At 31.1% G+C, this 14776-nt stretch overlaps 1 protein-coding gene across 3 annotated transcripts in view; it reads left to right on the top strand.

The window, feature by feature from the left end:
- LOC126827683 (neuroglian) overlaps positions 1-14776 on the top strand; it is a 90001-nt gene that overhangs the window by 42998 nt on the left and 32227 nt on the right. The window contains exon 1 of one of the 3 annotated variants that reach the window (XM_050557136.2): positions 8393-8941. The exons of 1 other annotated variant lie outside the window; for it this stretch is intronic. The gene's annotated coding sequence lies outside the window, so the exon portion shown is untranslated. Of the gene's footprint in view, positions 1-8392; positions 9011-14776 lie in introns of those variants that run through there. One more of the 3 variants, XM_050557135.2, reaches the window with a different exon arrangement.

Below are 14776 nucleotides of genomic sequence, written 5' to 3'. Positions count from 1 at the left end.
CACGTGAAATCAACATTCGGCCATGTGACATTTCGGTAACTATGAGGTTTTAAAGTAATTTGATTTTCTGTAATTTAATTTGTTCAGAGAATAAATTATCCCAAAATACATGTTCATTTTTCAGATACGTGTCTATTATTGGTATTTTCTTAAACAATCGTCTATTATTTATAAAACTGTCCATTATTTATTGAAAATGAAATAATGGACAGTTTTATAAATAATAGACGATTGTTTAAGAAAAGCGTACATTCTCCTATAATGGTTAAAAACATCAAAGGGTGACGTCATATCTATGTTTTAACACATAATACAAGGATAACATTTGTATTAATTTGATCATCATTTTTATTCTGTTTCTGTGTATATAACTAATACTTATATAATGAGAAGAAATCAATGAAGAAGGAAATAGGACATAGAAATGTTGTAATTAAACATTCTTAAGATTTAAATACAGCAAAATGTCTTGCTATTGTCGTTAATGACAAATACTGTGGAAATGCCAATGTCTTCTATACAAAATCATACAATAGTCATTAAAGAAATTTGAATGGAAAAATGTAATATATTGTTTAATTTCTGAGGATTGCGATTTAATAATTATTTGCCAATGTGTCTGTAATTCCAAGTAATTATATATATTTTAGTTGTTACAATGAAATTGTTACCAGCTGATTATAGCCCAAAATAATGTTATCTTTTTGACAACTGATTACTTTTTTATACTATGTTCAAGTTTCAATTATTTTATATGCAATTATTTATGTATTAAGAATTTCTTTTGAGCGATGGGAAAAAAATTAATTTTCATAAACATTTTCTTAATACATCGAGCATGTTAAGCACATATTATCATAGATAGTAGAACAAATGAATTTGATTCTAGCAAGAAATTAATCCATTAAATGCATCCTATGGGCTGTCCGTGCATTAATTTCAATACATATTTTAGTTTTCTAATATAAAATATAATATGGAGTTTTATGTTGGTAAATATGTGATAACTTCAAATGTAATAGCCCTCAAAACTATTAATAATCTATGGTTATTAATTTGATCAAATGCTAATCCATATTGTTCAGAACAACAACGATGTTATTACATCTGGAAACTGGTGTCCCTAGTTGTTTTAGACAAAAGTAGATTATGACTGTATGCATGTATATCTTAGTAATTTGTTGTCTTACAGTAGCTATGTTTGTACCATTTTGTAAGAAAATGAAATTGAAATTCTTGAAAAAGCAGAACAGGTATAAATATTTTAAAATTTTAACAAGTGAAGTGATTTATGATCCTGCATAACACAAAATATGTGTTTTTGTCGATTTCTTTATTTTGGAAAAAAAGTTTCGTACGAAAAAAAAAAGTTATAAAAAGGCAACTACACCTCTTTAAATTACTAATGACTCTGAAAGAATTTCATCAAACAATAGGTATCACAAGCAACAAATCAATGGACATAGCTAACATTTTTCTTTGGTCTGGCAATGTTATCTTAAACTAATATTATTCATAATAACTATTAACTTTTGATATCAGACCCAAACCAACAAAAGGAAAAAAATCATTATGGGCAACCTCTGATGTTTAGCTATTTAGCTTCTTGATCTATTCATCCACCACTATTGTAGAAAAGGTAAAGAAAAGATCTCCAACATGCTGGGGATAAAAAGAGCAGTACTGTTTGTCTACTTTAATTTTCAAAACACTTAAGGCTAAAGGAGATCGGCTGCCATAAAGAAGGGAGTTCTATTCATGACAGCTGCTGTTTGATTGTTGAGCCCCTTATTACAAGATAAAATTATTAGTGTTTAGCAATAATGTGTGTTGACTATGACCAGGACACAAACTAGTCCCCATCACACAGCTGTCACCATTTTGGACATAAAACAGGGACATCTTCTAACCCCCAAAATTCAGAAATTGGACAAATGTTTTGTTTGATAATCATATCATAACACATCATTGTAAAAGAGAAAAAAAGAGATATTATTTTAAACAATGGTAACAACAAAGAAACATAATGGACAAAACTAAAATGATTTCTAAAATCAATAATAATGTACGCAGGAAAAAGAACATACAAATATTTTCTTTTTGTTGAATATTTGTTAGATCTTTTGTTAGATAACATAAACCCATCTGATGTCTGTTTACAATTTATTCCTAAATACGTTTCAGTTTGAATTCAATTCAAGTTTAACAAATTACCAATAAAAAGCCATCTTACTTTAATAAACAATAATGGGAATTAACTTTTTGAAATCATTCATTTAGTAAAGTCATGCATAACTTGGTCTATTTAAGACAATATAGGAGCTAGTGATCAGAATAGTCTCTATGGAATTATATCAGGATATAAAATTGGACTATAGACAGTATAAAATACCACACAGAACTTAAACACAAAGTGATTGTAAATGCTGTAGAAGTTGAACATATGAATTATATATATTTATGTTGCCTGACTATAGATATAAAGAGGTAGGTAAAACAAATCTTACAGCACATCAATTTGTTTATAGCTAAAGAATCTAAACGCCAATACAAAGCATTCAGCTGTTCAAGTAATTAAATATATAAATAATTCAACAACAAAATTTATGGGAAAAACATTTTGAAAGCTCAACCTGGAGAAAAAATATATATGGATATTAAAACAGAGTTTAAAGCTTTAATTCACTGCATTGATTGGATAATTGACAGTCTTATTAATGTGAGTATATTTAAAGAAGCTAAATTGCTAATATTTGGGACCATGGGTAGCACCGAATATAAACTGATTTAAATTCAATCGTTTCCGTTTGTACTAAAATTTCAAATCAGTTGTGTTCGGAGAAATGCGCCAGAAGACTCAATTGAATGGCAATCTCTGGTTTCTGGTTATTCCAGTTTACACCGATAGTATTTATTGCGCATGCTCTCCAGATAAGAATATGGCGTTACCGTTTGACATGACTTGTGGAATATGTCTATCCTCGTTCTTCGAGTCCCTTGTCTTAAATATTGGATATCAGGATTCCCATCTTTTACCATTAAGATTACAACATCAATGTTGATTTAAATTGAAAGATAATTTATGTTTTCAATGTCAAAGACTTTAGATGATATTGAGTTATAGACTTAGCTAATTTAAAGGAGCTAAATCACTAACATTTGGGACCTAGAAATTGACAAAAGTGGGTCGCAGCGCATATAATACTGTAATATGAATGTATATAAACTGATTTACATTCAATAGTTTCCGTTTTTACTCCAATTTCAAATCAGTTATGTTCGGCGAAAGAAGCCAGTAGTCTCAAGCGAGTGTAAATTTCTAGCGTCTGGTTATTCCAGTCTACATCCGCCGTTTGATTTGGTGCAATGTATCTAGCCTCGTCCCTCGAGTCTCTTGATACAACTGGGGCTGAAGCGCATTATGGTACACGATTCGTGTACCAATGGTAAAATGTTTATTTTGTCTTAAATATTGGATATCAAAAGCCCATCTGTTTCCGGTAAGATCACAACATGAATGTTGATTTAATTTGACAAATAAATCGTGTTTTCAATGTTGAAGATTTTGGATGATATTGAGTTAGAGACTTAGCTACTTTAAACATACATTATGCAAGAACTAAATCTACCTATTGCAGGACTTTCTTTAGGCCTGAAATGTTAAATAAACTAATAAATAGGCATTTATGGCATCGGATACTCGAGATTTTAACTAGATTAAAACGGTTCGCCATTTAAAAATTTAATTTAAAAATGGGATTATACCAGTGCCCTGGTTACCACTGTGCACACATCTTGTCAAAACTACAAACAATGATAACTTGGCTGAGAATGAAGTAATTTGAATAAAATTTTCAATATTTTCTTTTTTTATCATCTATTTTTGAATTATTATAGCAAGAATGACCAACTCTTTATTAAACTCTTAACTAATGTATCTTTAACTCTTTCTTTTGAAAATGTATCCCTTCTTTGTTGTACAAAGATTGTCCAAGTGTATCATCGTGTATCTTCAACTTTCAAAATTCTGAACCAGTCTATTACTGTATATGATTTTAATTGCAGATAGGAATCAAAGGAAGTTAACATTGTCTTGAAATATCCCAAAAGTTCGGATATTCTAGTCCAGTTAGTAATGGTAAATATTGATGTAGGTGTTGTGCACAAGGCAAGGTTGATAATTTCATTTTCAAGATTACCTGATACCACTTCTCACTTATTTGGATAGTTCACATGGCTTACAAATTTCATCGGTTTTAGTACAAAAGACTAATCAATATTTTCTGGAGAGATAAGAAAAACAGTAAAAAAGACATATAATCAGTAGTCAAATGGTTTGTAATGTAGACAAAGGCTTTAACATTTCTTTGAAACTTCTGACTTGATTGAATAAATATTGGAAGTATGACATGAAAGTAAGAAGTTTTGTCATAAAGTAATCAATAAAATTAAAGCCGATATATTACTTTGTTTACGTAAATACGAAAAATAAAATATATTGTGACTAGACAGCTTCATGTCTTCTATTTGTTTAATAAAAACCATTGAAAGTTTTTGCTTTTTTAAAATGTAAATTCCTATCTATTGGCTGAGGTAAATTTTTGGGGAGCAAATAAGAATAAGAAAAAATGATATCTTACGTATCAGTGGTTTTCTTTTTTTATATATTAATTTTGCTTGATAGAGATCTATTGTGATTTGCTCTGTGGAGATCTATTGTGATATAGTTTCTATTGATCAAACTGTACTTGTATACTGCTTGAAACACAAATATGGAATAGGTGACTATATCTGCAAATTGTTAGGTTTTTTATCAGCTATGTATCTATTTCTAATATTTCTCCAGCCTGTTAAATGTATGAATAACCCCCATAAAACTGTGTATTCGTTTAGTACTAGTATGTTTTTAGCCCATTTAATGAAATCTTCATCGTGCTAGCAGTTCAGCCACAGAGAAAAACACACTTATAGGTATAACTTTTCCCAGTATTGGCATTAATTAATTGTTTGTGGTGTATTTTGAGTTTACTCTGTATCATGCAAGGGGTTCAGTCTCATGAACAAACATGCCTGAAGTTTCCAATTTATGTTTGCATGTCTTGTTTATGTTCACAGCATATGTAATTAATGGTTGACAGTGTGCCTTATAAAAAATGCAATAGATGTGTAGGCAGCACATTGTGTTGGATTTCAGGCACTTGATAAATTATTATTAAGCAGATTTTACTGTGTTTTCTATACACAAGTTTTGATATTGTCATGTATTCATCATTCAGAAAATGGTCATGAATTTTTTTTATTGAATACAGGACAGTGTTATCAAGAGAAATTAAATAACTGACAGCTGCAATATTGAAAGTTTTCTTTGGCAATCATCAAGTTCGACAACCATATTCCCTTTCACAGCATACAAATATATTTTTGTGGGTTTTTGTCTCTTCATCTGTCTCTATATGAAATAGTGTTACAGCAAAACAATAAAATAACTGACAGCTGCATTGGAACTCTTCAATGCTTTCATTTCCAACACTGCTTGGGCGGCCATATTATTTTCATTCTGCCGTCCAAATATTTTTAGATTTTTTTTTTCGGGCTTTAGAAAATAGTTGTTGCTCATTTGGTGATTAAAGGTTACACGCTAGATGCTAGTCTTCCCATAATACTTGTAATCTACACTTAAAGACGTAAAATATGTCTTCATATTGTTTGTAATTGAAAAGCATGATGGTGTGACATTTTAACAGGATTAAGCTGAACATCTTCTAGGGCTTTATATTAGAAAGAAATCAATGTTTGTTTGAATGGCTTCAGGTTGTTGGTGAGATTGTTAGGCAGGTGGAACTACGTAGTCTAATCTATATGCAAGGTGATCTAGTACCTTAAATTCCTTTCAATTCATTATTGATTACGGTACTGTATATACATGTGCAAATGCAGAACTTCTCTTTTGTTGCATGTGATATGTACATTATGAGATAGATGTTTTTTATAGGGTTCCAGTCGGACCACAGGATGAGCTTAGATGAGACAGATAGATGTGATGGAATGTGAGCAGCAGACATGTTTAATTATAAATATAAAAAACACCCTAATAATTCACTTTTCATTTTTACATGAATTGTTTGTTCTTGTAATACCAGATGGGTTTTTTTTTTATTATTAGTGGACTGCAATCCCTTGTGACCATAATTCATCTGGTTTCTTTTTCGTCTATCATTCTCAAATAGATACTTTTATCATCCAACAATATTTATCATTAATTATTCATCCGAGTTGTTTCTCTTGTTTAAAAAATATAACCGTATAAACTAGGTCTATTGTTCTGGACAATCTCAGTTGACAAAAGCTACATCAAGTGCAATTCTCTGCATTTTTTCATCATTATTCATTTTTGGGTTCATGAGTCCAGATTAGGAGAATGATTTTCTGTAAGGATCAATATTTTATTTTCATTGTTTTTGTAACATAGAAATGTAAAATGACAAAAATCCAGAGATTAAATTAGCAAGTATGATGTAAAAAAAAAATTGAACTTCATTTTTTCATGGATGCTTTCAATTGTTTAGGATAGGATCTTTATATATTTGTGTTTGAATTCTTGTAAAATAAGCTTTTAAACTGTTATATATAATTCCTTTATCCTTCTTCTGTTACTATTTAAACATGTAATGATATATTACAATACCTAGTGTTACATTCAAGAGACAAGTTTGAAGTGACTGTAAACCCCTCTCTATTTCCCTTGTTGACACTTTACGTTGTGTAAATGAATAATAAAATGAGCAGGGATTATTTTGATAAACCTGTTCAGACCTTCCTTTCAATGAAACGACCAAACCTTTTCAAAAAACTATTTTCTACTTTCAAAATGTTTATTGAATGGGGGATGGAAGATCTCCAACTTATTCATGAAGAATTCTTCTCTTTAAAATGGTGAAATAAAAAAAACTTTGATAGATTTGTTGATTTTTCAAAACATTATGTTATTGATCTCCATTTATTTTAACAGAATTTTTTTTTTATCCAAACATGATAAACCATGTGCCAGAATTCTTCCAGAAAAAACAGACGAACTGATTAATATAATACCAGTATATTTATATTGATTTAGAATAATATTACATTTGTTCTTTAACATGTATACGTTTGTGGGGTAGCTGTGAGGAACAAAAAAAAATGTTTTGAAAAAAAGGGAAGTGTTAATAAAGGCAGTTGATCACATTTTGATTGTTTGTACAGAGTTATTATCCTTCAAAGAGACAGCTAACCTAAACTTTGATATAGTTAATCCATTAATCATGCTATATAAATCTTGTTACTAGTATGTTCATGTGGATTATTGTTGAGTTGACCACTTGTATTTAAAACTACTACAGCTTTAGGACTATTTTTGTTTTATAGATTAGATATTCAGATAGACTGGTGGACTGTAAATTATTGTTGATGAAATTATTATTTGCATGTAATTAATGCAAAAAACCTAGGTCACATCCGTTACATTGTTATTTAGAGAAATTGCATTTATTACATGATTTATGATCTCATATATTGATAATGACTGGGAGGTTAATAATGGTTGATAAATTAATAAATTTATTGATATATATTGGAGAACATTGTCAAAATCCTTTATCTGATCAATCTGTGGATTAATGAAAGAAGCATATTATCTGTTTTCTCATGTGTTTTACATTTTTGAACTCTTTTTTTAGTTGTGTTTGCTAATTCAATAAATATTTTTCTAATGCAAAATTTACTGAGAAAGAATTATTGTGTTTTTCATGTTTAAACAGGTGGCTTTAAAACCGTTATTGCATTAGGTCTTTTTACTATAAACAATCACTAAATAATATAGACGACTTAATTAAACAGGGCTGATAAAATAATGGTTTTTACGATGGTGTAGATTTCTTAAGACGTTGTTGGTCAAGTCGTTGCAGCATTGATTATTCTGATGTTATTGTTTTGGGTTCTATTGATGAAGGTCGGCTGCTTTGTACACATATAGACAGTGTTTTTATTAGTTGTATTCATGTGTCAGAAGTGATGTATTAAAATGATGAACAACAAGGAAGTCTGTCATAATGATGTATAGCATTTATTGTACTCACAATTACCTACCAATAGTTGATAATCTCACATGATATTGTATAGGTATAGTAATGACACATTAATACATTCAGTACAGCCAGCATTTATTGTATAGTTACTCACAGTTTTACCATTCCACATATTATAAGACCAGTTGTTGGTGTGAAGTTATTCCACAGAAAACAAATTGTGGTTCGGCACTATTGCAATGGTATCATGCCAAGTGGTCATGAGTCATTTGGGGACATTATTTGCATAAGAAAGCAGGATTGACCTGTGAAGTGGATGCACACTTTCATTGGTTGCAAGAGGACCATAGGGAATTTAGCTGTGATCCTGGCAGATGACTGTTTGACAGAGCCGAGTTGTATTGGGATTCACAGCTCAATGTGAGAATAATCACTCAGTCAGTCACGCGTCCACCAGCCTCTCTCGCTATATACTCCAACAACGCACGCGTCACAATGCTTTTGTGTGAGTAAACGAGATTGTGAAAGGACAGCCTGTAGTAATTGCCTGGAGTAAAATAAGTATGTGTGGATTACCTCTTTAAATACAGAAACACAGGATTTACATTGATCACAATGGTCGCTAATCTGCTTGCAATGTTTCACTATGTTACACTACAATGGCTGACCATGATGTAGTGCTTATGATTGTTGTATTAGGTGATAATCTGAAATAGACTATACTACAGACATTCTAAATACTGAACCTCTAATACTGTCGTCTACTCAATAGAATGGATGCTTACAATTGAAATATTTATCTTGGCATTGCCATTAATAGTAGCAATGATGTATCAATGAAATATAGATGGACGATTTTCTCTGTTTGTGAATATGTTCAGGTAATTTTTCAATATTTGTGTTTTGGAACAATCTGATTAACTCTAATGGAACTACGGAATACATGAAAGGTAAGAACAGTCAGTTAATCATATGATAGTGTTGGAATCGCTCAATATTGAGTTTATATGTAAATACACTTAAGGAACTTCAGTTTCCTTGGACACCATAGAAAGTACTCTATATTTTTTTATATAATGATGGAATCGCATGCAGGATGTTGTTTTAAAAATTAATATTGACCAAATAGTTCTTTGTTTGTTCAGTTTTGAAATTGTTTATTTAGAATAGGTATTAACGATTGTGTTCTGTATTTATTTTTAGTTCATTAGCCTTTGCTTGCATCATTAATTCACTGCTTGTACATCATGAAAAAATGTAAAAAATGTGTAAATTATTTATGGGAGATAATCCTATGTTCCTGTGACCGTACTCGGTTAGAATTGAGTGTAAGTTGTAAAAATACGATGAATCATTAATCAGTGGTGTAGAGAGTTGACCAACCCCAGACCTTAATTGACTTTAAATATTAATGCAAATTACAGCAATCTAACTCAATTTATAAATAAATTAGATGCAGTCACTCTGAATGTCATTCTTGATTGTGTTCAGATTTCTCAGGATTTCCTTGATTGCCTGGAGTAAGGACGTTGTTAGATACCAAATAATACTCTCATGCAAAAAAAATTACATTACTTGTCTTCATTAGCCTACTGCTGGAGCTAAATTTATTACAAACTTTGTGTAAGATTTATATTATGTTTTCGAGAGTAGAATCACAAAATGTTATTTATTGAAAAATTCCATCATTTCATTTTGAACCCTTTTTTTTCGGAGAGCTGAAACTGAAAAACAAACAACTATATCTCTCTTGTATTCCTTGTTTTTTGTGGTTTTTTTTAGTTATTGTACTTGGACAAATTGTTTGTATTGTAAGTTGTCAATGAATTTAAGTATTAGAAATTATTGAATGGGATTTAAAGATAGATCATGCAAGATCGGCAAACCTTATTTCTATAAGATATATGGGCAAGTTGAATTTTGTTAAGGCAGTAGATATGCTACCAAGTTTTAACAACCTAATGTTTGCTAGGCTCACTAGAACAATGTGCTTCATATTATTTGAATTGGATTTTAAAAAAAGCGGTCCATCCATGTACACCACACACTGCTTTTTAGATAAAATTTTCACACTATACACTTGACCATAGTTAATAAAAATAACAGCTTGGTTAAATCCCACTGTAAAAAAAAAGTTATTTCAAACTGATCCTCATCAAATTTTCTCTATGCTACAATCATTGAGAGGGATGAAATAAGGCTCAGTTACTGAGCCAGTGATTAACCTTATATTCTCGCAAATTAAATTCTGAAACTAGTTTTGAAATTATTTTAAAACTAAATGAAGCATTTTAAAGTAGATTTGAAGTAAACATATATTACATTTTACTTTAAAGGGTAAAACAAATTATTTCAATTATTAAATTAGTAAAGAGGTTGAAATACCAGCATATATCTATATGATTGCTCAAGTGTATGCACCTTTTTCAATACTATGCAATTTAGTTCAAACATTATCATTGCTTGAGTTGAAAATCATTTAAAAAGTACAAAAAAAAAAATCACTTACAATATCTAAATTAATTAAAGAGTGACCTCCCCTTTCAAATGGACAGGAATGACCGGTCGCTAACTGGATGAGAGTAGTTTGATTTCTTACTATTTTTGTTTTTGTTTTTTTGGTTTTTTTTTTTACGTCCTTGAAGCCAAGAAAAAGAGAGAAAATATTATTGGGTTACAGTATCGATAAACGTCTCCTGTTTGTCTCCTAATAGAAACTATGTATTGATTGTGAATTAAACTTCATATCAGTGGTTTGAAACAGTTTCAAGTAGCCTATAGTGATATTATTATATACTCTTCAAAAAAAGTAGGGGATATTGAAATGCAAATATCTATACACGTTGTGATACGATAAATAGTCATGGACACTTGACATGCTTTGAGAGTATGTTCACAGATGAAGAACTTATCGCACCAACAGAACCACTGAGCTGCACATGCGACACGCAATAGCCCCATACACGTGGGAGGGGTTCATTGTCAAATTTGACACTTCAAGGAAGGGTTGATGAAAATGGCCACGTGCTGGTTTATCCTATCCATGTTTGCTTTCCTATCAGTTCTTGCATAAGATTTACTATTTAGTGTAACTTTGCTTTAGTATGTTAGTGTTACTTTAATTTGATCGGGAGGCGTGTTCGTCAACGTCAACCGACAATACTGCAAGAATTGGTCGTGGCACTGCATGAGGAGTGGGTCAGATTGCCCAAAATCCTGATTGGATGGTTGATTAGGAGCATGCCACGATGAATTGCTGAATGTCTGCGGATTGGTGGAGCAATTACTCATTATTAAGACAAAAATCAAAAACATCCATTTTCACTTTTGACAGTGTATCTCTTTGCGAGTGAAATGGGGCCGTCAGATAAGCCACTCATATGAACTGTTTATGTTCATGTGTAGGCAATTGGCCTGTTATTAACATACACTGGTTACCTCTAATAAAAAGTGCATTTCTGCAGTTTTGTATTGTTTCTGAATATCCCCTACTTTTTTGAAGAGTATAGTATGTTTTAAAAAAAACAAACTAGACTGGCTCCAAGGTCATGATGTCATCTTTCATAGTGTTGAAAGAGGATTTGCGTAAGAGTTTGAAGGTATTTTAGGAGATGATATTTAATTTGAAAGAAGAAGAGTTTTGTATTAATGTATTTTTGATATCTGACATTTAGCAAGTCCCACATTTTATGTTTATGCCAACTTTTCCCTTCGATCCAGACCAAACATCCATAAATATTATTACAATTTAAATTGAATCATTATTAAATTCTTTAGAAAAAAAAGTAATTTGTGTGGGATAAAAAAGTTGAAATGTTGACATACTGTTGTTTTTTACCCCAAAAAAAAAGATTCTACATTTGCTAACAATTGATGCATAATCATACAATCAACCATGGAGGATCGGATGGTGGTTATAAAATATTTTTTTTAAACCTTATTCTCTGGTTTAATGTTATATGATATGGGAAAAATACAAGACATGGTCTTCCTTTTCTATATTTGTATTATTTGTAGGAAGGGAAGACCCAATAATAAAGATTGTTAAATAGTATATTTCACTTACCGGTACTTATACTCACTCTGCAAAGTTAAGTCGCTAACTGATTTTATTCCTATTTTCAGGAGCATTTAGTATGTGGTAAAGATGAATGTTTTTGCTCGTTATTATCCATATCTAATGATATGATTGTAAATACATTTTCCATTCTCATACTTCTCTACAAAGTTAATTGGAAATTTTCTCGAAATCCATAGGTTGCCCCCCTCCCCCTTACAAACCCATATGTTCAATAAAACCTTAAAATAGGCCCAGATTAACAGTATATACAAAATGCTGACTTGGTACACATGTATGGAGAAGCGGCACCAAAAGTATTGGTCTATCCAGATTTCAGACTGTTTTAAAAAAATCATAAATCCACCTTTCCGTTGTTGAACTGTGAAGCTCAACTGTCTTGAAGACATCAGCTTGATTATTATTTTACTTAATAAGAGTTTGGTATTTAAGAGGAATTAGTGCTTTGGGGTCTTCATTGGTTTCTGATTTATCTTTGCAGTTACATTGTGCATGAGGAAATTATATTGTATGTAAAATTTGAGACAAACCAACCAAGCCATTATTGATGAGAAATAGAAGTTTTAATTTGAATATATGGATGACATTCCTTAAATGAGTTACCTAAACTGTTAACCAAACCAATGATAACTTCTAAATGATTCAATATTTTGATTTGAAACTTTCAGTAAAGTAAAAAGTAAATTTTTGGCATTTGATTTACATATTTTAATGTAAACCCTGTTATTTACAGTGTCCTGTGAAATCTGGGACTTCACCTTGAAGGAAAACTTAATATATTATACATTTAATAATGTCAATGTCATATGTTAACATTTGATTTACATTTTAATTAATTTGGTGTAAATGTCTCAAACCAAATATAAACCATTATGGTCCTCGAACAGTTTAATATGTGTTATTTAATTTTTCAGGACTGAAAACCATTCATTTACTTTAAACTTAATAATAAAACAATAATAAAATGTAAAAATTGAACCTTTCTGTGTTCAGTAAAGTGAAAAATAATGAATGAAAGTGGAAGAATTTATGAGAGCAGTTGTCAGTAGAAGTCATTTATTTAGTTTTAAAAAAAGTCAAGGGATCTAAACATAATGCTCTTTTAACTCAGGTCTAAAATGATTGCAAATTTCCTCAGCACAATCTGTGTAACTGATATTGGCGTTATCTTAGCAGCTTTGATGATTGATATTTCCTGTAAATGGCAGTCAGCAAAAATGGACAATTCTCTTTAGAAAAAAATCATTACCAAAATGTAGAAATAAAATGTTGTTATTGTATATCATGTATATTCATGGAACCTCTCTTTGATGTTGTTAACCACTATAATGGAACTAGGTCGTGCCAAAAATAGACTGTTTCATGAACAAAAGAGGATATACTCTTTCTTAAACAGTTCTCTTTTGCAGACTTCACCTTGCTAATTGCAACAACAGGGTATTCTCTTTCTAAAAGTTCTAAAACACATGATCCACTTCTCTTTTGAAGACTTCATCTGGCTAAGAAACCTTTTATATGGGGGGGGGGGGGGGCGAATGGTTAGTACGTGTGCGCTGTATCATAAGGCCTGTCATTGAGTCAACTGGCATGGTTTCAAATCGCCGGTTGTACGTGACAAGGAGTAGGGTTGCCTTCCAACCTCATGGGTTTTCTCCGGGTCCTCCGGTTTCCTCCCACTGCTAAAGATCCCTACGCGCTAGCGAATTATTGAAATAAGATTGAACCATTTGTTAGTCCCGAAATGACCTAGTAGCTGTGTGGAGTTGAGGTTAAACTCCATTTCTCTCTCTCTCTCTCTCTCGCTCTCTATTTAATATGGTTATTCTGCTAGTGACCTTGATGCTTCTGCCAAGTAGTTTCATCTTATTAGTTATAGTGGGTGTTGTGCATTAGTAATTAGTATATGCTTACCCTGCATAGAACATCTAATAGTACTTCTTTTATAAGTTCTGCCTCTATATGGTAGTGCTGGATATAGTGACTGCAGTCACGATACGATACGTATTGCAATTCATAAAAAGTCAATATTTACCAAGACAACAACAGGATAAATGAATAATTGATATTTTTATGGCAAGAATTTTTAGTCCTGCCAAAGTCAAAGAAATATGGATCAAAATAAGGACCAAAAGAATTTAAGGGTATTTAATTAAGAGTAACAAGTTAGTTACTGAAGCAACAAAAAATGAAAATAAAAAAAAAGAATCGTAAAAAATCGATTCAGAAGGCTCACGATTCAATATGCGAATTGTGAGAAGGTCAGTCGTGATACATCGATTCAACGATATATCGTGTCAGCACTACTACATGGCCAGTATTAATGAGTTCTGTCTCAACATTATTATTAGCTTCTTCAATCTAAGTAATGTATTGATGAATGTTGTGCATGAGGTAGAATATATTTGATTGAACTTATATCACTTTTGTTGTGACCTAAATATACATTGCTAACAATTTTGTAATGTTCTTTTTAATCTACATGTACACATTAAAAAAATGATTGGTGTCATGTTAAATGTTGCTGTCAGTTTTTAATTTGAATATGAAATGTCTTCCTCAGGTTTCAGTCTGCTTTCTGGAAAAACTACAGTCTTATATTGAAGTAACTTGAATAAAATATTAGCATTATTGTACTAGT

The sequence above is a fragment of the Patella vulgata genome, chromosome 7, assembly GCF_932274485.2.
Source record: "Patella vulgata chromosome 7, xgPatVulg1.2, whole genome shotgun sequence".
NCBI classification, from domain to species: Eukaryota; Metazoa; Mollusca; class Gastropoda; family Patellidae; genus Patella; species Patella vulgata.
Note: the sequence above shows the minus strand (reverse complement) of the source record. Positions and strands in the feature narration are given on the sequence as shown.